Source organism: Panicum virgatum, chromosome 7K (genome assembly GCF_016808335.1).
Source record: "Panicum virgatum strain AP13 chromosome 7K, P.virgatum_v5, whole genome shotgun sequence".
NCBI classification, from domain to species: domain Eukaryota; kingdom Viridiplantae; phylum Streptophyta; class Magnoliopsida; order Poales; family Poaceae; genus Panicum; species Panicum virgatum.
The window spans coordinates 30,453,889-30,475,481 of NC_053142.1; the positions used below are offsets into that span (position 1 = coordinate 30,453,889).

At 42.4% G+C, this 21,593-nt stretch overlaps 1 pseudogene; it reads right to left on the reverse strand.

Annotated features, from left to right (window-relative positions):
• Window positions 1-10,233: 10,233 nt before the first annotated feature.
• Window positions 10,234-18,153, reverse strand: LOC120640866 (annotated as a pseudogene).
• Between the last annotated feature and the right edge of the window lie 3,440 nt (window positions 18,154-21,593).

Genomic DNA, 21,593 nt, shown 5'->3' on the forward strand with positions numbered 1-21,593 from the left:
TCTTTTTCCGGTTTTGCCCCTACGGGCTTTCTAGTGTCTAGTTAAGTTTAGGGGTATTTTAGTCTTTTAGTTCTAGAGTTAGTAGGCTTAAATACCCCCTCACACCTCTCCTCTCTCTCGCCTCTCTGACTCTGCCTAGCGCCCAGACGAGCTGCCCCTTCCCAGGCGTCTCTTCCACTTCCTCACTCTTCCTTCCTTCTTCTCTAGGATTAGCATTTTAGGGCTATGGATTTTTGAGATTCTTGTATGAAATTGATCGGGAAAGGAGGCCCTCTCCTCCTTGTGCCCTCGGGGTTTTTCAATTCGTGTCAATTTCATACATCTTGTGCCATGTTTGGTTGAAATTTTATTTTCCTTTGTCGATTCTTGTGCACGAGATGAGGGGTTGTTTCTTGATGATCATGTGACTCTTTGAGGTGATTCTAATCTATCTAGCCTAGTGCTAAAACCCGCGGAATCACGGGTCTCTTCAATTCAAAGTTTTTGAGTTCTAGAGAAAACCTCGTTCTTGCTCGGGAATTCCTTGATTCCTCCCAAACCATGGAGTAATTCGTCGATTCCTTCCATGGACATGTTCGCTAGGTCTTAGTGATAGTGCCTGCGAATTTTGGTAGACTTTGGACCTTGTTTGATCATCCAATCGACGAGTTCCCGAATCTATCTGTGAGCAGTTTTTCTCGGGCAGAGTTTTTCCTATCACCGGATGAACCGATGTTTTCGAAATTATCCACGTCGGATCAACCGGTGAGTAGGCTGCTCATGAGTTAGGTTTGTTTTGGTCTTTTTGCTTGATTGCACCGGTGCATTAGTTCCACGTGCATCGGATTAACCGGTGAATCTTCACCAGCATCTCTTTGCTTGCTATTCAGCCCGTTGCAATGGCGTATAGTCTTTTCTAAACGTCGGTTCAATCGGTGTTTGTTAGGGGTGTTTTGTAGTCCCTCTGGACAACTGCACCGGCGCTGCAAATTGATTTCATCGGATCATCCGGTGCAGCATCCCCGGTTGAACCGACACTGCTTAAATCACTGCGTCGGATCAACCGGTGATAGCTTTTCTTAACTGCCGGCTCTGTGACATCGGTTAAACTGGGGAAGGTCGGATCAACCGGTGATAGCTTTTCTTAGCTGCCGGCTCCGTGACATCGGTTAAACCGGTGAAGGTCTTCTTCACATGTCGGTTTAACCGGTGATCATATACCGTGCCGTCTCTGCTGCTTGCTCGCCGCTCTTGATCCGATCTCTTTGCGGCTTGTTCCTAGAGTTTTTGTTTGGTATCTAGCTCAGCTATAACTATACTTTGCACACTCTAGAAGAGATGACTTGTGTGGTGCTTATGGGATCATAGGCCAAACTTTTCAAGTAGAAAGTTTTAATTGGCTCCCATTCACCCCCCTCTGGTCGTCTTTTCGGTCCCTCACTTTTCATCCTACCTATGGACCCCTACAGAGATTGTTTGACAAGGCAACACAGCAAGGACTACTGAGCCCGATTGGTGCTGATCCAATTCGGTTACGAACTAGCCTTTATGCAGATGATGCTGCTCTCTTCGTGAGGCCAACATTGGAGGACATCACTACAGTCCGCCACCTCTTGCAGATCTTTGGTGACGCAACAGGGCTGCATACCAACCTTCACAAATTAGAATTTTATCGTATATCCTGCGACACACTGGATTTGGAGGCCATCACAGCAGCTTTTTCAGCTCGGAGTGCCATTTTCCCCTGCAAATATCTTGGTCTACCGCTGCATGTTGGCAGGACTAAACGGGCAGATGAACAGATTTTGATTGACAAGATTGGCGCCCGTTTACCAGGTTGGAAAGGAAGAGTGCTCACACGCGCCGGAAGACTGACGTTGATCAACTCTGTGCTAACCTCCATCCCGGTATACCATATGACTGTCTTCCCCTTATCCAAATGGGCTATCAAACGCATTGATCGTCTACGGAGGAATCTTACACTACGATTCATGCACCAAACCAGAGCTTTTCGTTGGGCCACGTCGCTTCCTTGTTCCTCAAGCATTGGATGAAAAAGCAACGGCATCAAGCCCTGCAACGTGGCTCAAGTTTCTCAGTCAATTCCCGGTCTGAACTCGAGGAGAAAGTGGTGCACTCCACTCGCAACGGTGCGCGAGCTGAGGCATGCCACGACGTGCGGCAAGCAGAGCCCCTCCAGCACCTGCTCCTCGTGGCACAGCTGCGCTGCCGCCCCACCAGCGGCCGCCGCCGAATTGATGGCCAAGAGCTTCCCCGGCATCGTCGGAGGCCAGCCACACGACGCCCCCCGACTCGCAGCGGCCCAACATGCGGACACGCCCGAGTTACCTCACCCTCGAGGGATCCACGCCTCTCCTTTTCTGTCCTCGCCACCATGGCACCATGTACTAAGCTCGAGATGGACGCCACATCGACGCCCACCATGTGTTCGATGCAATGCTAATAAGAACAGAGATAGTCATGCAGTGGGCACAGTGAAGCAGCATGCCACAGGTCCAATATACCGGCGATGTAACAACACAAAACCTCTCACTTGCTGTCGCTGCTCGTTACCACCACCTCCTTCGTCTTGCTTCCTGCCCCACAATGTCATGAAACATCAATGACTGACTACATCCTCAATATTTTTAAATGTCCAGAATATTAAGATAATTCGAGGCACCTACATATATACAATTAGTATGTTTTAATTTCATAGCTATGGTTATTCATGAGTGCCCCAGTCAAATTTGTATACGTGGTCCTATGTTGATTTGCATTGCTTCAATTTCAGCACTACTTATTCTAACAGAAAATTATAATGTATTTTCAGGAACCACCACCAAGAAAGTAAAGAGCAGGAGTTAAAAAAAGGTAAACATTCATATTGCAGTAGCTGATATTAATATTTATACAAATGTTACATCATCATTTTATTTCCATGGTACATTCGAGATTATATTGATATTACAAATGTTAAAAATATTGATAGAAAATGAAGATGGAACAAGTGGAAACAAATCTACAAATATAGTATATAAAGAAATACTGAACATGAACTAAAACATAGAAATATATGGTTCTACCTTTTTGTTTTATAATAGTTCTTTACATTAACTATTATTGTTATGCTTTGATTTAACATATTTCTTTTTTTACTCCTTACAGCTTCCCTTGCATTGTTGAAGTAGCAATGCAGGTAATGTATCCAGCTACATTATTGTTTACACTACTCTCCAAATTTAACAAACAATAACAATTTCCAGTAAACAATTTGCAGGGCAAAATTATCAACATATTATAATGTAATATAATATGTTAATAATTTCTCACTGCCCACAATGTTCCACATGCTCCCAGTTCAAAACTAAGAATATGAACAGCAGACAGCAGCAGAAGCTTCCAATGTATCCACATGCTCGCAAGTTTTACCTTCTGGGAACTCATATCTTTCAAAGGGCTCATTGTTCTGGAGTTTTTTTTTCTTTCTCTATCAAAACCCTTACAACCTGCTAAATTATAATGGTAGATCTTCTCATCTGCACAAATCTATTCCTCTCAATTATGTAAATGAAGCAGACCACACAATGGCCATTCGCGGCAACGCCGCGGACATTTCTAGTTTTCTATGGAAAGGTGCTACCGATGCTCGTCATGGCAGCTGCTTGGTTAATTGGCGCACGGTGAACCGCGCTAAGAAATTGGGCGGTCTGGGAATCAAGGATCTAGCTTGCTTCAATCGGGCACTGCGATTACGGTGGCCATGGTTCAAATGGACTGAACCTGCTAAACCTTGGACAAGTTTGCAGCTGAAACTAACCGTGGAGGAGCAGGAGCTTTTCAGATTATGCACAGAAATTAAAGTAGGCAACGGTGCCAAAACCCAGTTCTGGAAAGACCGCTGGTTACATGGACGCGCACCAATGGACGTTGCCCCTGATTGCTTTCGTTTGGCTTGGCGCAAAAACATCACAGTTCAACAGGCTCTGACTCACTGGAGATGGATGCGCGGCCTCCGCCGCATCTCAACAACTGAAGCTCTTCATCAATTTGTAGCATTATGGGACTCTTTGCAGCATCTTCAGCTCACTGATTCGGAAGATACTATCACTTGGCGCCCAACTGCTAATGGTATTTACTCGGCTGCGTCTGCTTATGATGTCCAGTTTATTGGGTCCCTTGCCGATGAACGCTGGAACAAGGTGTGGCACATGAAGGTGGAAAACAAATGTCGTTTCTTCATGTGGTTGCTCCTTCAGTGCAAGCTACCCACAGCAGACCGGATCATTCGTCGTGGGGGCACAGCTGATGCAATATGCAAATTGTGTCATTGTACACAGGAGACCACCTTACACATGGTTGGAAACTGTTCTTATGCCCAGGAAGTATGGCGACTGCTGGCACAACGGGCATCCTTCACTTTCTTGCCACGCTATTTGCCCCTGTCCACGGTCCAAGATTGGTGGGAGCAGCTCACGACGGCCGCTGGTCTTGATCCTGTCCACCTCTTACAAGTCCTCACTTATGCTACTTGGAATATCTGGAAGGAACGGTGCCGGCGGGTATTCGACAACAAAGCTTTGCCTGTTGATCAGCTGGTCCTGCTAATTCTACAAGATGTGGCGGCCTACCGCCAAGCCCATGCCGTTGCACTTCCAGTTCCAGCTGCTTAGTACTAATACTCTACTTGTTGTACTCTTGGCTGTTGTTGCATAGTTGACTAGTTTGATCGTTTCCTTTTCGGTATTCTTTGTTTGTAATTATTTGAACTCTCTTTTCCACTATTAATGCAAGAGCAGAGCACCTGCTTTTTTCCCTCAAAAAAGAGAGATTGGTCCAGGAACCAAGATATTAATAATTAATTTCAACTCGAATACTAAAAACTTGCTTGGTTGGTTGGGTATCAATTTTTACCGAGCCAAACTCATGGGCAAGCTGAGACATTGGCTTGGCAGAATTAGAGCATGGCAAAATGTGGGGAAAAAAGTTTCAGTATCCATTTGGTATAGTGCTAAAAATGGCAACCATTGCTTTTCTTTTCTTGTAAGATTTAAGAAGTTTGTAATAGTTTGCAATAAAACTTCTAGGTATGCTTTAATTTTGGCTGGGGCAAATTTGAAGCCAACCAATTAGGCTCTAAATCCTTATTGGGCTTAGGACTTTATTTGCAGAGGGCCGAGAAAATCGGTCCTGCATTAGGGCCGAGTTAGGCTGGGCCGAATAGTGAAATATTATGGACCTATGGTGAATTTGAAGTAGCAATACAAAAGGCCAAAGAAGTTTTTCTAAGGCCAGGTGGGTGTAGTTTGTTGGGTGAAGATCCTGCTGGCCCGTGGCCGGCCCGGGCCTAAATGTGGGCAAAGACAGGTGGTCTGAGTGTTTTTTTCTATTTTTATATTTTTTTAAAAAAATGTTTTTTACAGAAATATATATTTGGTTTCACAATTTACAGTTTTATACCCTGCCGCCCCCTGCCGGGCGGTAGGGACCTATATGTAATTAAAATTTAAGTTTTATCGCATGGAGGCCCCTACCGCCCGGTGGAGAGGCGGCAGGGAGGCCGACCGCCCGACAGGGGATGGCAGGCTCCCCCCCAATATAAAAGCTGAGTCCCCCCACACCCGCATTTGCAGCAAACAACATCCATAGAAGGAAAAAAAAGAGACGTGGGGTGAGGGAGGGAGTTGCAACAGCGAAGTCCTGCCGGATTTTAGATCTGAACCGCAGGTAACCAATATTTCTCAACTTTGTCATTCTAAATTTTTTGTATTTTTAATGTGATTAGTATTTTTTATAATTGTAACCGCTTAGGGTTCGGATTAGTGGTTATAATTGAAGCCATACCATGGTTTTAGAAACTGGTTTAATTAAAATTAAGTCTTTGAATGGCCAGATATGTCGAGCAAGGTGGCGTTTCAAGTTCATTACGGTGATTTCTATAGAATTACTCGTGATTCCTATGGAGTAAATCTATCAGCATTGGAACGAAGACAGTGCAGTCTAGATAAACCCCTAGATAGGAGTTTTGGTTCCATACGCAAATGGCTTCACGGGAAGTTCAATGTGAATCCAAAGACCCATTTGCTTACGGTTCATACCGTGACTTCCTAGAAAACATGGGTTCACGTGTAATTCTAGCCATACTACTTTACACATAGTAGTTGCCGGTCATATTGAGTCATCTCCAACAAATTTTAGTTAATTTCATTTAAATTTAATGGTGTGAATGCGTGATTTTTAATCTCAGGGTCTGGCTGTCAAGGCAGGACCAATATTTATATATAGTCATACTATTTTGCACAAATCCATTTAAACCCATTCCAACACACATTTATATAGAATCCAACACACATTTACATAGAATCTGCTCTGCCCTACCCTATTATCTAATACAACCAATGTAAGAAATAGCGGGTTATGATATTTAGCGGAAGCCCTTCCAAAAAGGTAAAAGAGCTCTACCGAAAACTATAGCGGAAGCTAAATTATTTAGTGGAATGATAAAATAATAAATAATTATATACAAAATTAGAAGCATCATTGATCTGACACTCTAAAATAGACTCAACACGTCTCTTGACTGCTCAACTGTGCCCATACTGCTTAATCTATAGTTCACCCTAGTTATATTGATTTTTTATTTCTTTTGACTACATCTTTAGCGGACATTTATTACCACTATAAATCCTATAAAACCCCCTTTAATGGATATAGCGGATAAATATTATATAGCGTAGCGGTAGATCTCCTAAAAAACTAATAGCGGTCTATAGAGGACTATTAGCGGGCTATTTTGTACATTGAATACAATTTATTTTAATCCACCTAAATATACTTCGCAACGAAATTCAACCCATAAAACTCATTCCAACCCTCATCATTTGCAGGATGAGCTACACCTGCAGAGCATAATATGTGCATTTTGAAGATACAGCTCTGTTACCTCCACTCTCGGAATTGGTGAATTGTAGTACTCCGTATTCCTCCGTCTCAAAAAGAATGTAAATTTCATTTCCCGAGGAGTCAAACAACTCCAATTTTGACTAAATTTATAAAAAAACTACTAGCATTTGTATTTCCGAATAGATGTAGTATAGAAATATATTACACGATTAATCTAAAGATACTTATATGGTAACATAAATATTAATATTATTTTATATAAATTTGGTCAAATTTTAAATATTAATAATAATTCAGCCCAACTAACAAAACCTTTGGTTTTTGGATACCTTGCGTTGCGTGCCCGTTACGTGAAGTCCGCCGCACCGGTGACCGGTCACATTTCCTGCGCCCTGTCGAGAAATGGACCCTCGTACATTTCCTGCGCCTTTCCGTTCCGCGGCTTGGAGCTCGGGAGCTGGGGCCCATCGTCGGAACTAACGCGCGCGCAGTGTGGCGCTGTGTGCTCATCAAAAGTTCGCGTCGAAATTGCCTTCCGCGTCCGACCACTGTCACAGACCGCGAACGGGCCGATGATGTGGCCGCGGGTTTCCGCGGCAGGGGACCGGGAGGAGATGCCAACTGCGACCACTGACCAACAGGAAGTGAAGGGCACACGAGATGGGGTGGGCAGAACCAGCGGCCGGCGGGCGGGGGCGAGGCATCGAGCGTCTGTCGCCGGCCGCCCTCGATCAGATCCGGCGTCGCCATCGGCCGCGGTGTCGTCGCTCGCTCGTGCGATCATCTCGTCGGAGTCAGTCGAGATGGGGACGGCGGAGGAGGTGCGTCGTCCGTTTCGCACGAGCTGTGAGCCTGTGATGCCCCTTGGGACACCCAACGGTGAGCTTCATGCAGTAGGGATGAGAAGGGACGGAAAAAAATTTCAACCATTTCTATTTTCATATTTTATTATGGGAAACGGGAGCGGATGCGGAATAATCCGGAATATGAGCGGAAAACGGAATATATGAATTATGAAAACAGATGGGAACCGAAAAGTTACCGAAATATATTATTATTTAATCACCATTCACCTCGTATGAATAAGTTATAACTTAATGTCTTTGATTGGACTTTTGGAGTTTCTTTCTATAAATATGGTTGAGTTAAATCTATATCTATACCTATTACTAAAGCGAGTAAGATTTCCACCCAATTTTTTAATTTGGTACGTTGGTTTGGTCCGCTTGTGTTATTGACAGGTGTGCCTTAATCCATCCCATATGTGAGTAGGACCAACTCTCTCCATCCACGACTCGATCACATAGATCCCTACAAATTAACACACGGGCACCAATACGTATCCGATACTTATACCAATTTTATCTGTAGCAACACATGGGCATAATTGTCTAGTAAGTTATAACTAGGACAAAATTGAAAATCTATATTTCGAAACAAATGGAGTATAATGCATTGTATAACTTAATGTCTTTGCAATAATAGCGTTGTAATTTGGATATAACGATATGATACAAAGCATTGGTATTAACGTAACCTCAACCTTACCGAGCAAAGGTAAAGCACTAAAGTACGCATGACGATAACAATCTCATAGAGATTACAGCCAGCTTACCTGATAAAACACAGACAGATGGAATCACATTGATACAAAGGAGCAGCCCCACGAGCACCACGTAAATCCACGACATCCCAGCTGTAGGAATGGAATGAATTTCTTGTAGCTCATCTCCAGTTACTCCACGAGGTGTGAAATATTGGTAGCTCAGCAGTTCCATCGACCCAGATCATGATCACGTCCCCAATACTGATAATCATAGTCATCCCATCTGATGTGAACGTCGGGACTGGTGGGAAACAAGCTGACAGCGCTCCTGAAAGCGGACTCAGCTTCTTCCCTCTCTGACTGTGGAACATCGATGCATTCAACCTCCGCCATGATCTCTTTGAGCAATGTCAAGTGCTCGATCCCTGCAGGCAATAAGATCCGGTCTTCCTTCCATCCACCTATCCCAAACTCGCAGATAGAGCCTCTCTAGCCTGGGCATTGCCCCGTCCAGGAAGGTCAGGTATGCGTATGAGCTCCTGCTGCACACTAGTGTCAAGGACATGAGAACTGGGAATGCTGCCGGGTGGATCAAAACCATTTCTTCTGGGTGACGGAAACAAAGGCATAGATCAGACAGCGCTGGCAGCTCTCCGAGAATAGCAAAATCATCCATGAACAGGTTCTGCACGCCTAGTGACAGCTTGCAGAGATTGTGGAGTCCCTGCATCCAGTTAGGGACCCTGGAGAACCACCAAGATGTTAAATGGAGCGTCTCAAGGAAGGGCGACAAGGTGATCAAGCCACTGAAGCTGTGGAAACCATAGTCATAACCCACGTGCAGGTGTTTGAGGTGGCAAAGTTTCCCAAGGGAGGAAAAGAGAACACTCTCACAGGTCGAAGAAAGTCCATTCGTCGTTTTTAGGTACCTCAGATTGGTCATCTCTCCAAGGCCTTTGATATTGCCTGTTGAATTGTTGGCCAGATCAAATTCCCAAAGGTATCGCAAGGATTTCATGTTGCTGATTCCATCAGGCAGTCCTCCTACCCGCCGTCCAGCTCTCAGGTACGACAGGCAAGGCAGATGAACAATGTCTGATGGGATACTGTCCCCGTCTATGTCAAATGTTTCGAGATGCTGCAGCCCTCGGATTTGTGTAGGTAGCTCACACCAACTGCAGCCTCTGATCTTCAAATATCTTAGAAGATGCAGTTTACACAACCCAGTGAGGTCGACCTTTCTATCTTTGAGGGCACCACTAGGATAAATAGAAGCTTCTAGAACCCGGAGAAACTTGAACTCTGACAAAAGAGGCATATACTTCACTTCTTGACGAATTGCTAGTGATCGAAGTTGTGACAGACTGATGTTTGTTGGCGACAAACTGATGTCTCCTGGCAATATTATGTCATAATCTGGACCAAATGAGCAGAGGGACAGTCGACGTGCCTTCTCACACAGTCCTGCAATACCTGCTTGGTTGTTTACTGCAGTGACAAAATTCTCTTCTGCAGACTTGCACAAGATAAGATCAAGCATCATATCATGTACTTTGCAGCTCCTCACTGATCCATCATTGTGGATATAGAAGGGTTCAACTAGGCTCCTGTTGACAAGGTCATTGAAATAACTGCTTGCAACCTCCCACACATCTTGCCCATTTGTTTCGCCTATAAAACCTTCAGCTATCCATCGCCGTATTAACTTAGATTTCCTTATAGTATAGTCCTCTGGATACATACAAAGATATAACAAGCATGTTTTGAGATGACGAGGGAGATTACTGTAACTCAGATTTAAGATTTGTCTCATTCCTTCTAAGTTGAGACCCGCTCCAGACATGGAGCATAGAGATTTATGTATATGCTCCCAGCTTTTCATCTTGTTACCTTCACTGGCTAAAAGGCTAGCTATACTGATAATTGCTAATGGCAGACCACTGCACTTTTTTAGAATATCAACAGAAAGTTCTTTATGTCGCTGGTGTGATGCTTCTTCAGAGCCAAATGTCCTACTAAAGAAGAGTCTTCTTGAGTCATTGTCACCAAGAGGTTCCATGTTGAAAACATACTGACGGCAATTGGAGCAACATTCATTAGCCACCTTATGGATTCTTGTAGTTGCTATTACTCTACTGCCATTATTATTTTCTGGCAAAGCACATTTAATAACATCCCATGCCGATACATCCCATATGTCATCGATTATGATAAAATACCTGCCAAATAATTCAATAAGGAGCCAAGTTGAATAGTGAACATTTATTGAACGGTTTCCAGAATTAGTAATAAAAGAGATTTAATTCATTGGTAGACACTGGTAAAGTTCAAGAAAAATTATATGTCAGACATATCTAACTAATTAAACAAAATACTAGCAGTAGTACACAAAGCAAGAGTATATACCGCTTATGTTCTAAGCGTCCTCTGATGATGTTAATAAGATCATGCAACTCATATTTGTGAGAAGGTTGTTGTCCCCCAAGTTGTGAAAGTAAACTGCAGAGAAGCTTTGTGATGTCTGGTTTTTGGGATACTGACACAAAGGCCTGCGACTGAAACTTCCACGAAAGCTTGGTGTACAACTCCTTGGCGAGTGTTGTCTTTCCCAAACCTCCAAATCCCACAATCGACACTACCTTCAATAGCTGCTCCTCATCTGCTACCAAGTTGACAAGCGCGTTCATAGGCCCCTCCAGACCCACAAGGCCAGCTGAATTTGCATAGAGTGCAACAACTCGCTGATCAATTGCCACATGGCTTGATGCAAGGATGCATTCATCAAGCCGATACCTTGTGCGCCTTTCACTTGTCTCATGCACAAGATTCTTGATCTCCTGGATCTGGCCAGCAATATGATGTTTGGCTCTCAATGTTTTAAGACGTCGAATAGTCTTCCTAATAAACCCATCATTGTTGGCACTCTGATTCCTAGTGTCATGGTGCATGAAGTCATCAATGATGTCCTCGATGTCATAGGCCATATCCCTCACTTGGTTTCTCCAACCCCTTGTCTGCGGATCTAGCTGCTCCACATCTGCAAGCCTCTCAAGGAGATCGTTCATGCAGCTAAGCTCATCGGTTATGAATTTCACCTCCTTCCGTAGGCCTTTTAGCTTGGTGTACTCCTGACCCATTAGGGTGGTTAGCTTACCTAAGAGGGAGTTCATCACACCTGTCGAAGCACTCACCAATATTTTCTCCATTCTCTTTAATTTGCGACGGACACTTTAGGTTGGCTCCCCAAGTCCCTAATTAAGTAATCCCCTGTCAATTCGTCATAATATGCAGCTAATTATGCTAATTTCATATGAAATAAAACATTAAAGCTTAAACCAACTCTGATGGGAGCAACACAGATACTATATACTCCATCCGTCTCGAATTACAATTCGTTTTGGCCTTTCTAAGTAGATAGATCTTTTTTATACACCTAGATATATACCCTATGTCTAGATATATAGCAAAATATATGTACCTAGAAAAGCCAAAACAAATTGTAATTCAGGACAGAGGGAGTATGTTCTTAATTTCTTGACTGCAATCAGTCACCTTTAAAATTTCTAGGATATAAGCTACAAATTATCTGGCACAGCCGGCTCTCTAAGACTTAGTGAAGGATAAGCAGCCAAGTTCATAAAATTAGCACCATGTAAGATAGGCCAATAATGCTGCTGTAGTACTTGGGCATAATAATCTCTCGAATAGAGTGGGGAGTCTCAGTTACAGTAACCACCGAACTGCACCTAGATCTAGATAGATGAATGCAGTTCCAAGGGATCTGATGGCCATCCGGCTGCGAAAAATCTCGAGAGGGATAAGATAGAGATAGGTGTACCTTCATCTTCATGCGTGGCTGTCGAGCGCTAGCTAGAGAAGAAGGCTCGTTGTTGGCCTGTTGATGCGGCCGGCGGCCGGCGGCCGCGCAGCGGCGGGGACCGGGATATGAGAGAAACACACAAATCGAGAGGCCTGCAGGAGAAGCAAAATGCTCAACTTTTCAGCGAAAGGAGAAGCCTGCGGGAGGAAACAGGAGAAACGAGAAGACCTCGGGGTGCAGTCAAGCTCAACCCAATCAATTAGCCAGCCAGACCTTGGGGCCCACCCCTGCCAGTTTCTTCTCCTCTCCTCGGCCTACTTAACATCAACAAAAGATCAAGACCTTGTTGGGATAAAGAGGCTTAGGGACTGCTCCCACCCCGTAAACCCGTAAACATAAAAAAAAATATCACATCGAATATTTCGACACATACATAGAGTATTAAATGAAGTCTATTTATAAAATTTTTGCATAGATGGGTTGTAAATCGTGAGACGAATCTAATGAGACTATTTAATCCATGATTTGCAACAGTGATGCTACAGTAATTATCCGTTAATTATTAATGAATCATGAATTAATTAGCATCATTAGATTCGTCTCGCGATTTACAACTCATCTGTGCAAAAAGTTTTGTAAATAGACTTTATTTAATACTTCAAATTAGTAAGATTTCATCGCAAATTTTTTTTACAAAACATCTAAACACGATCTTATTATAACTTTATAATCACACCCAAATAAGTCTTTTGGCCTCAAGGGCTTATTGTATGGGCTTATTTTAAACACACTATAAGTCCATAAGCACCACCAAAGTATGCTTAGGCCACCTCCAGCGGCAAGAGACAGCAGCCAGCTCATGCGAGCTCGGCACAGTGCCCACGTCTGCCTGGGCGAGCGTGCCTATGAGAGGGCATCTCCTTGGCAAACGTGCGAGCTAGCGTGTGAAGAAGAGCTAGTGTGTCCTGTTCACCAATTAAAATATGCGAGGCAGCCGTTGGAGGCGGCCTTATTGTGCTTATTTGGTGCCTACGAGTACATTGCGCGGGCCTTGGCGCGCCTAGCTATTATTAAATTAAGGTAGGACGGCATTAATATATATAAATATAGTATTAGTATGGCATGTCTATATATTAGTAGACATATATAATAGTACAATTATTTCTCATGTGCAATGTACAACTATATCTTAGTACTGACTATTATATCTTCCGGCACAGGCAGTGCTGAATGTAAAGTCTTTGAAATGGTTGTCCTCCTGATCTGCATTCATTGCAATTTAACTTGAATTAGTGATAACTTGATGTCAATTTAGCTTAGTGCTCTAAGCATTGGCATGGTTTTGCTTTGGTCTTGTTTTTCTATACAAAACCAGGCATTGTATATTCAGATTAGATGGTATACTAAACTGAACTTATACACAATAGCACATACTAATATGAAAATTTCTCAGAACAGAATAGTAATCAAGAGCAGCTAACATTGTTAGCAGATATCATGGATAAATAAAAGCAAGAAGAGAAGCTTACCAAAATGCAGAGCTTTTAGCTGGAACCATTTTTTCCCTTGCGCGCGCCTCAAACATAGAATGCACATTTATAATGGAATATGTAATCTGCAGATATTATTTAGTCTTCTAATAGGAATGTAAATACACAAGACTTTCATGTCGTTAGGAAGTTATAATCCTGATCAAAAGATATAATAATAGAAAACATATGGCTTCCTGCTATTGCCCATGAGCTCTATATTGCTGCCTGCTTCAGCACTGCAACCAATGAGCACCAATGGCACCCTTGCTGCAAAGTCTGGTCATGTGGCATGTAAGAAGGATATCCCTCTGAAAAGAAGAGGACAACAGAGAAGAAAATTTTGTTACTCGCAAGCATGGGAAGCCATATATGATTATAAGAGAAGCTGAAGCAAGAGTTTGAAGCACCCATGTATTCGGAGTCTGGATTTGGAGCAAGCAGATGTTTGTCACGGTTTCAAGCATACTGTTGTAGCCATATTAAAAGAAATTGTGATCCGATTATAGCATGAAAAGAAGAAAGTCATGGGTTGGAGCTGAACAAAAGTAATTTAGGGAAGAACAGAGTTGGGAAGAACAAACCTCGATGCGCATGATCTTCTCAATTTACTGTGCAAGCTCATGGGTTAGAGCAAGGACCAATACCGGGAACACAACCAATCCATAATCAAGCTTCTACAAAATTTGAGAACAGAACCTTTAGTTTATAATTCCTGTGTGCTTCATGTGAGTATACAGATATACTGCCCCCGAACAATTATATTAACAGAAATTGCACACTATGCATATACATGTATATATATTTTTAAGAAAGGACACATTGTACAGGGAGAAAACACAAAAGTTGAATTACCTTTTGGTAAAGTTATAGTGCCCGGCAATGACAGATTATGGGTGTTGCTAAAATAACTCAAGAGAGAAGCCTATCTGCTATTTGTGAAAAAGTACTCGATACATGTCTGGCTCCATGAACAATCAGCGGAGTCCAGTTCCGCCGTCCATCTGGAAATATAATGTGGCATTCACCTTGTTTATATGCTCGTGGATGAAATTTACCAGCTGTTGGCCTGGCACGCAATCCCTATTCATCAAATAAATACGTGGAATTTAATAGATATTTTGTTTCTTTTTCCCCTTTGTCTTACCTGTTGCTGCATTGGTTGTGTGTTCCCATCCGTTGTTAGGGTGTACTTATTTGGAGGTACAGGTCATTAGAATGGTAGTAAACAATAGAGTTCAAATGTATGTCTTGACTGAATTTATGTGTAATACCATATGAGAGTGTGAGAGAGATAGAGAGAGAAATGCCAGTCGAAATATTTCTGCAGCATGCTCAAATTCCCAAGTTAATGCAAATTATTGTGGTGACCAGAATTATTCATATTTGTAATTGCTCATTTGATGGCCTACTATTCTTTCAAATCTCAGGAATGGATATTAACTTAGTTTGTGAATATAATAAAGGCACCGTTGAATCAACAATAGGACTAAACAATGCACATTGTAGTTGCTCTTGCATGATTCAAAAATGAAGAAGCATCTCTAAGCTAAGTTCTTTACCTGTCCATTAATAGGTTACTCTTCTTTCCAGCCTTGTTTGTTACCTGATTGAATGTACCTGAATACAAACAAGGGATGTTAGTACAGTGTAGGATACTGGCAGCAGTAGTATTAAAAGAGAAAATGAAAATAGAAAGAGATATAGCTTAGAAAAGAAAGGGACAAACGCAAAATAGATTTGGGAATTTCCCACGGTGAAGAATAGTTCCTTCTAAAATGAATCTTCCCAGACCAAATCAAAGTAAACAGATAAACCAAATCAAAATGGAGGAGGCCAAATTTAAATGCAGAACCTGTAAAAGGAAAAGGGAATTGCGAATCAGAGTTGGAGAATCTTCATGAATCAGGATCTTGTGTAGTGTTTTAACTCAAAGAGCCTTGTAATCAATTGGAAAGTAAATTGGTGATATCTATCTTAAAACCAAAAGATCAAATTAAAATAGAGAAGTAGTCAGCAAAACTAACCGTAAGATATAATTTTGATTGCACAAAATGTTCCTGATCCAGGCTGTTATACACTTTATGTTTCTATAAGGTACTGAGAATTCTGGTGGATCATGCATCAACAATTTTTGAATGACAAGGTCACAAAGGCAGTGATCACAAAACCTGCTTAGTTCAATGGATCGCAAAGAATAGATGAAATCATGAAACTTTATAGCATAGGAGCCAGGACCGGTGAATGTACTCATATAGATAAACTACCATTCTATTGTTGAGTATCGAATGCAGTTAGCATACCTACAGAGCGGCTTCCAAATTGACATTGATGTCTAACCTGGACTCGCAACGTTTGTTACTCCACAATACATGGTTCCTTGTGAACTATATTAGAATTTGGCAGCAAATCTAGGGACTAAGTAACACTAAAAAAGAGTCCATTCTCAGAACATTTGATGGCACTGCTATAGAGGTTCATGGGATATGTAAGAGCTGCAGCAGATCTTTATCGAATTAGTAGAGCCTAAAGTTACCTCCCATTGGCTCTGAAACACTGGTCTATAATGAACGAAAGAATAGCAGAGTCATGCTCGATTTAAAAAAGAAAGAAGCAGAGTAGTTTGTCGGTTCCAGAAAGCTATATTTTCATGTTCAAACTGACTAAGGAGAGCAATTTCCTGAAAACCACAAAATTTAAAATAACAGATGGACACAAATAATGACAAATGTGGTGTAACAGACAACAGATAATATTATAAGATTAATTAGCAGATATAACCTGCTCAAGTGCAAGAGTAGACTGTTGTGCGCCTTCCTGAGTTGAAACAACACTTCATGCCCTGAACCCCTCACTGAAGTGAACATGGGCCCTTCATACACCTCGGACCATCCTCCAACCTGCAGACACAGAATGCACCTCAAAGATGTTACAGTACCAGCAAGATGCTTGCTTAAGCTGCAAGTGCCTAACTTTGCGCTTCCTTGCCTTAATTTATTTGATATAAGTAAATTAAAATTTATATGTTGTAGTAGAACATTTAATCACGGAAGATATTTGTATAATAGAAATTTAAACAAAGTAGTGCATTAACTGAAACCATCCTAATGCTTAGGAAACCATACTAATGCTGCTATGCAGCTTTATATTTTCTGTTTCTGCTGACCCTTTTTTCTGAGAAAGTAAAGTGTTGTACCAGCAATTTACTCAATCACGGTCTTTGTAATTCAGAGTTGCTTCTTGTTTCCCTAAGCATTAGTATAAAATAAAGTTGATGAGATCATACATAGCTTTCTTGCCAGTTTAATTTCTGACTGCACATCCAGCGAAGTTGAAACAAACTATACATCTGAATTTGAATGACAAAATCAAGCACTTGCAATGACGAAATCGAACTGCAGTTTATGAAAACAAAATACAACTCACAAAATCGAACAGTAGATTCAATTTATGAATGCATCAAATAGAGCAAGTCTGAATTTCGATGACAAAATCGAGCACGTACAATGACAAAATCGAACTGCAGTTCATGAAAGCAAGATACAACTCACAAAATCGAACAATAGATTCAATCTATGAATGCATCAAATAGAGCAAGGAAGAATCAGTAAAGAAGTTCGATGCAGGAAAGTTATTGGTGCTAGGAAATCTATTGGTGCTCACGAGAGGTTTTGGAGGATAATCAGGTATTTCCCTTGCATCTTGCTTGACAGAGCACGAGAGTCAACAGAGGACTCCGAACACAGGCATCATCATAGCTTGGCATCCTGCAGCGACACGACCTTGGTGCTGTCAGCGGCAGCGGGCCGCCCTTGTTGTTGGCGTAGGAGGGCGTCGTACCAACCAGACGCTGCCGCAATCGAAGAAAGAGGCAGTGATGGGGGGGCGGGGCGGCGGTTGCCGGTAGCACAAGGAGAGAGCACGCCTCTAGCAATCGCAGATTGAAAGGATGGTTTGATCTCCTTCCATACCTGGCCCTGCCTGGTGCCGTGGTGCGGCTCACGTTCAACCAGCTCTCCGTGATGCACTGTTGCCCGTGCGGGTGGAAGGGGGAGGTCCAATCTCCCTTCCACCACCGCCTCTGCCGGCCGCGACTGTTCCTGGCGCTCGCGCAGCACGCAAGCATGGCGGCGACGGCCCACAGGTGGAGGTGGTGCTGTGGCGCCCAGCAGACCGTGAGACAGCCACGGTGCCGTCGTCGGCTCCGCGTGCTACGACGGCGGCGGCGGAGGTCAGAAGCCCTCGGCCCTCGGTGACGGCCGGGTGGAGCTGGACAGCGAGAGCGGAGCAATGGCTGGAGCAGGCACGGGAGGCTGGATCTAGAAGAAATCCAGAGACCGGAAAAGCGTCGGGGCGGAAGAAGAAAGCTCTCGATGCAGAGATATTTACCGGAACAGTGATTCGCGGTGGAGTGAAGGTGAGCCGTAGATTCATGATCGGATGGTGTAAATCGTTTTTGCTGTCGTGGCTATCCTGAGAGCGCACGGAGCGGTGCGCAAATGACATATAGCACCCCCTCCCGCACGAGGCACTCGTTCTCGCCCTCCTCTTCGACTCTCCCCTGCGCCGTGACATCCCCGGCTGCTGCCCCTGCACCACACATGCCGCCCGTGCACTCGCTCCCCTCCCGTCGCCGCGGCATGGATGGCGATGGCGTCGGCGGGTACCCGTGGTTCAACTCCCATATGGATCCCAACTCCTCTGCCACCGATTTTGATTTGTTCTCACACGTCCTCATCTCATCCGCCGGCGCCGTCCTCTTCAAAGCTTCGAATGGGCATTGCATCGCTCGATCTGAACTCTTTGGCGGATGAGTTCCCTCACCTGAGGTAGTACCAAGCAGCTCAACTCGGCGCCGCCGGGAACTGGTTATCCTAACACACCTAGTTATCTAGCACCATACAACATCTACCCGAGTTTAGAAATGGACCACAGCCAAGAGGTAAGAGAGATCTGCAATCACGCTCATTGTTCCCTTAGAAATGTCATCGAGTGGTCCTTTGAGGTTCTAAAGATGAAGTGGAGAATTTTGTTGGATGTTCCAAGTTACCCAGAGCCAAAATAAAGCCAAATTATTGTAGCTTGCGTGGCTCTTCATAATTTTATTAGGGAAAGTATATTAGGGATGTGGACTTCGGTATGTGTGATGATGATGAGAATTATATTCCAATGGCGGAGGAACAATGGTTCGACTCTGATGAAGAATGGGATGATGGAGAAGTGGACAATCTTGATATGAATAATGTCGGCGATGAAATAGCTACTGGATTGTTTGAATGATATTCAAGTTGTTTTCCTTGTTTGTGTGAGACTTAAATATTTCTGTACAAGTTGAATACTATATTGTTTGTGTGAGACAAGTATTTGTGTAAGTGTGGGATACTATTTTATTAGTGTTAATCTTGAATATTTGTTTGCTAATGTTAAATGTTAGATACAAAGTATTTGCCTTGTACAAATTGGAGTCCACAGAACACAGGGGCGCCCAGGGTGCCCAGCACGGGTGGGCGGGAACGGCCATGGCGGGAAACATTGGTTTAAAGGTTATTTGCTACATTGATTAGAGGTAAAATTGGTAGAAAAAATATGGGTGCTTATTTTAAGCATACAGCTCCAAACAAGTCCAAGGGTTTATTTTAAGCCTCTTGTGGCAGGGTGTTTATTCGCTTAAAATAAGCTCCTTGATCCAATCCGGGTCCAATTACCAACCACATTTCAAGCGTTCCTATCCTATATCTTTTAAAACTAAAATCTGGTCGCACTCGTGGACAGGGAAGACGTTCACGTCAGCCAAAAGAACCAGCCATCAGACCAGGCTCAGACGACACAGAATGTTCATTGGAGGCCTGACTATTTTGCAAAAAAACCTCTTCGGGACTATGAAAATCACACCTGCCATCCAAAGAACTCTCTTAGGAAATTTTTTTTTATAAAACCTCCCGAATTTCTTCGAAATACGACCCGCCATCCACCGGTCTCTCTCACAGGAAAGTTTTCATAAAAAAACCCCCAAACTTTGTTGAAATACGACCCACCATCCAATAGCCTTTCTCACGCAACTTTTCAGAAAACCCATCTACCATCCACCCTTCATGAAATTAAAAAATGCATTATGCTAGTTTGTAGAATACAAAAAAATGTAGAAAATATGAATTAGCTTTTGTTTGCTTCGTAAGGATGAGAGGTACCTGATTAGCCCATGCAGGAGCAAGAGTTAATAGGCTAGTCGTACAAAAAATTTAAAGAAAAGAAAAGAGGAACAATAAACCACGAAGGCATCCCCTCATGAATAAAATGTCTAAACTAGCTTATTTTCAGTAGCATTGCCACCAGACTTTTTTTCCGACGAACCAATAGGGGGAAGATGCCCACCTAAAATTGTATTCAAATTATAGCTGTCAATACAGCTATGTGTTACAAGAGGTCACCTGTTTGTTCAGGGCAGGCACCGAGCCCTGTGATAAAGAAACCATGTGGGAGGAAGAGAACGCGGGGGGGGGGGGGGGGGGGGGGGGATTACTCGCTAAGTGGGCTCCACCAAAGCGCAGTGGTGTCGATTTGCAAGGGGGTACAGTGAACCCAAAGCTGGAGGTGTGAGTTTATGGTCGCGACGATGTCATCTGTGCTGAGGGTGGGTCTAGTTTATACCTTTAAACTATCACAAAAATATGGTTTTCAACCTTTACCCACAAAACTGGATAACAAGAGCCATCTAACTATATATCGAAAATGGATAACTTTAGCCCTTCGAGTGGTTCAAAGTTGGGTTTATATTTTTTTTAAAAAATCAAAACTAATTGATTAATTAGAAATGTATAAAATAGGTACCAAAATTTTAAATCATAAATGTATGAATTAGGTACCAAAAGTTTTTCTAAAAATGTAATCTATCTTTTATTCAAAAATAACAGGAATAACTACAAAAATAAATACTTGGAATATGAAAAAATAGGTTCAAATAACGGGGAAATAAGTGTCAATAGATAGGTTACATATTTTTTTAAAAAAAACATTGATACTAGTTTCATATTTTTCAGATTTAAAATGAATTACATATAATTTTTTAGTTTAAATCTAATATTTTTAGTTTTACAAAATAAAAAATCATCTTTGAAACCAGCCGAAGGGTCAAACTGGTTTCGACAGTTGGATGGCCTCCGTTATTCGGTTATATAGTTGAAGGTTAAAAATCAGATTTTTATGATAGAGGGTGTAAATGAGATTTTTTTCCCAAAACTATTAAAGCGTCCACAAATTTGTTTTCTTGAATACACCATGGAATGTATAGATTTTGATAGTGTATAGTGTAGATGTTGTTTTATTTGTCTATAAACTTGATTAAAATCGGATAAGTTTAACTGAAGACAAAACAAATGTGACATGTAAAAAACAAATATGTACTAAAGTTTGCATATTATTAAACTACCGAAAATACACCATAAAATAGACTCCTCTTGAAACGGTACTCTCTCAGTTTTTTAGATAATGGTAATAGTATAATGCTTGGACACCCTAAACAAGGGAGAATCACTCAATACAATAATTACACATAATAACAAAATATTACGCAGTCACAAAAATAATTTTAAGGAAGAAATAAAATTATTTAAACTAATGCGTGAACTAAAAGGTACCCATGGGAGGTTAGAAAGTGAAGAGCCAACGTTTCCAGTGATAGGCATATTTATATCATCATCTCCTTTTGGTCCTCGCTACGCTGCTACGTAACCCTACCTAATGCCGGAGCAAATACATTCCCTTTGGATAGAACCTGTATAAAAGCTTTTGATCCTCTCTCAGGTATGAACTTGTGAAG